The 3,507-nt window shown below is 39.7% G+C and overlaps 1 pseudogene; it reads right to left on the bottom strand.

Moving 5' to 3' along the window:
• Positions 1–978: 978 nt before the first annotated feature.
• On the bottom strand, positions 979–2,910 carry LOC112141545 (annotated as a pseudogene).
• Positions 2,911–3,507: the final 597 nt, after the last annotated feature.

The raw sequence follows: 3,507 nt of genomic DNA, 5'->3' as shown, positions 1-3,507 counted from the left end.
AGCACAGCTAACACAAAGCAGAACACAGCCAGAAGTCCGATGTACGCCAACACAGCCCAGAATCCAATGGAAGAACCCAAAGCACACTCCAGGATGATCCGCTCTTTGTATGTGGAGAAATTTTTCATTGTAAATGGAGGCCTCACTACGAGCCAAACGGTGCAGATTAATATTTGAACAAAAGTAAAGAACATTACAGTCAGTCTTTGTTGTGGAGGACCAAACCATTTTGTGATATTGCTACCTGGCAGTGTAGCTTTAAAGGCCATTAAGACCACTATGGTTTTTCCAAGCACACAGGAGATACAAAGAACAAAGGTGATACCAAAAGCTGAGTGACGCAGCATACAAGACCACTCAGTGGGAGCCCCTATGAAAGTTAAGGAACATAAAAAACACAGAGTCAAGGAGAAGAGCAGCAGGAAGCTCAGCTCTGAGTTTTTGGCCCGTACTATTGGGGTTGTTCTGTGATGGAAAAAAACTGCTGCTGTTAAGATGGCCAGACATGCTCCACCAACAGAGAAGGCAGCAAGGATGATCGCCAGAGTCTCATTAATAGAAAGAAACTCGACTGGTTTTGGATGACATGAGTCTCTTTCTGCATTTGGCCAGAATTCTAAGGGGCACAGGAAACAATCTAAGGAATCTAGAAACATAGAGACAGCAAATATCAGATAGTTAGTGTCACTAATGTGACATAAGTGTAATTTAAAAATAGAGTATCTTACCTGTAGTGTTGCTGATCTCTCCTTCAGGACATGGTATGCAATCATAGCAACAGATGGGTTTATCTTTCTGCAACACTCTGTGTGTTCCTGCCGGACTACTGTCAGTACACACTGACTTTGGCACCTTTCACAAGTACAAAGAAAGCAAAATAGCAAGTGCTATTGACAATTTTTGAAGGGATGCTGCATCCATAAATTATGGAGCAAATTCTCATCAGACTCAATATTTCCACTCTCATCCTTCTGCCAGTTAACCAGCTCGTANATAGCAACAGATGGGTTTATCTTTCTGCAACACTTTGTGAGTTCCTGGAGGACAGCTTTCAGTACACACTGACTTTGGTACCTTTCCCAAAAGTAACAGAAAAACAAATGATGAGTAGCTTTAACAATTTTGCAATGTTATGTTGCATGTAAAATATTTTTATAATAATTCTTATCAGACTACTTACTTCTTGTCTACCATCCATCCAGATTAGATTTTTGTCTATATAGAATTCTTTATTTTTTGGTCGGGATGCATCATAGTATCCTACAGTTACAGACTCAATATTTCCACTCTCATCCTTCTGCCAGTTCACCAGCTCATAAGCAGCCGCAGGATCTCCATTAGCATCAAAAGACACAGAATAGCCATTCTGGGTAAAATTTACTTTCTTTAGTGCAGCTAAAACCTACAGATGTAGGAACAAATAAAGCAATTAAACATATAAGAAAACATAGATACAATATTGTATTTTATTCATTTTAATATTATACAAAGTAAAGCAATATTTTAGCTGACCTGCTTGGATTCCAACATCAAGTGTTTGTTACAATAGGCTGTTGCATTTTTTCTCTCACACACAACATTGTGAATAGCATGTGCTATTGCATAAACAGCCTTATACACCATGGTAGTTATTCTCAGTGGAGACGATTGGATAAAATCATTTGGAACCTTTTGTAGGTCTTCACTTCCATTGCAGACATGTTGGTCTGTATCAAGAACTTAGAAGACAGAAAAGAGCAGACACCAGTAAAAATATAAAATTACAAGAACGCAAATCATGATGATGTTTTATGTAATGGTGTTTTGATTTGTTTTTTGGGTTTTTTTTTTGGCTGCTCATATGGATTGGCAAGAAAATAAACTAAATCCTATTAGGCATTTTACTAAGACTTTAAAATGACAAACAAAAAAACATAGTCATCTAGCATTCAAATACATTTAACCACAACCTTAGTGATGAATGTCTGTATTCAAGAAAATAAATCACCTGTTTTCAGTGTGCATTTGAATGTCTCCTCCCAAAACTGAGTCAGCACTGGGGATGCTGCCACTTCCGTAGGAGAGAGATCCAGCAGAAAATCTCTCAGCCCTGGGATGTCAGCTTTTGGAATTGCAAATCCAATGGCCCCTTCACAGAACGTGAACCTTAGCAAATTTGTGTCTGTAATCCAGGCCTCACTGCCTATCCATTGACGAGATGGTGAAGGCTTTGTGNAAATAGACATACAAGACAGAATGTGCAGATTTCCAATGCAGCACAGCATTACCTGCAAATAAAATCAGCCACCTTTTGGATTTTATGAGGCTGAGTCCGATGAAAAGCTTCGGAAAACTCCTCACAAATTCCTTCCTTTTCAGCTGCTTGAAGAAAAGAGGCCATCCTATTATTGCCATAGTCTGAGTCAGAGCAGATAGCGCCTATCCACGTCCAGCCAAAATGTTTCACCAGCTTTGCCAGAGCTACAGCCTGAAAAGCATCACTGGGAACCGTTCTGAAGAAATTTGGATACTGCTTCTTATCAGACAGACAAGCACAAGTGGCAATGTGGCTGATCTGAAGAAAAAAAAAACAATTTGATTAACAAGTGGTAAATTACTTTACAAAATACTTTATGAAAAGGCCTGAAAATAATTGAATGAAGTATTTACTTGTGGAATGTCAAAGGATCCGATGACCCGCGAAATCGCAATTGATGGTGTGGATCCAGACTCGGCAACAACACCCGCCATCATGCCAGACTGGGAGCAATTATTGTCTTTATAGTAGACATTGTCCCCGCCGTTTGACAGCTGAAAAGCAGATTGCACTGCCACAGGCACCGCAGCCCATGAGTCATGGATCTGATAACCAAGATTGATGTCAGGCAGCAGCTCTGTGCTGTTGTTTATCTCCTCAATGGCAAAGATCATTTATAAGCAAAGCGCAGATCACGAGCATTTATGCTAAAACAAAAATAAGGACACATTTATCAGAAGTATTGCAATTGATTATTTTTAGATCTTGCAAACTAAACTACAAAAGACAGACAAGACATTTAATTTCTGTTAAAACATTTGCTATTCTTTAAAGTCTTACTAACCTTCCCGTGCACTTTGGTGGGTCAGGCATGGTGACATAATTATAAATCTCTGTGTACATATGATAGTGAATAGAGAACACAGCACCTATAACAAAATCACCGTCCATTGAGAATGCAGGAGAACGTGTCGCACCCCACAGGTTACACCTAACAGAGGAAGCATCAACATTGGCAACATCAACCCCAGTCCTTTGTTTTAAACCAGTCAGAGATCCCCCTAAGAAAAAAAATGAGTTCATCTCAAACAAACACAGAGGCAGCAACAGGGTAGTGAAGAAAGCTGAGATCTCCATCTCTCCAATCTCTGATTGTAACTGTAGAGTTTCTGGTCATGGAGTCTCCTTTCCAAACTGGATCTCAGTACATCGGCGTGTGAGAGGAACTGTAGTCTTGACAAGGATGAGGCATATTCAGAAATGGCCAGAAT

Source organism: Oryzias melastigma, unplaced genomic scaffold, assembly GCF_002922805.2.
Source record: "Oryzias melastigma strain HK-1 unplaced genomic scaffold, ASM292280v2 sc01623, whole genome shotgun sequence".
Classification (NCBI taxonomy): domain Eukaryota; kingdom Metazoa; phylum Chordata; class Actinopteri; order Beloniformes; family Adrianichthyidae; genus Oryzias; species Oryzias melastigma.
This window is presented reverse-complemented; position numbering and strand designations above follow the sequence as displayed.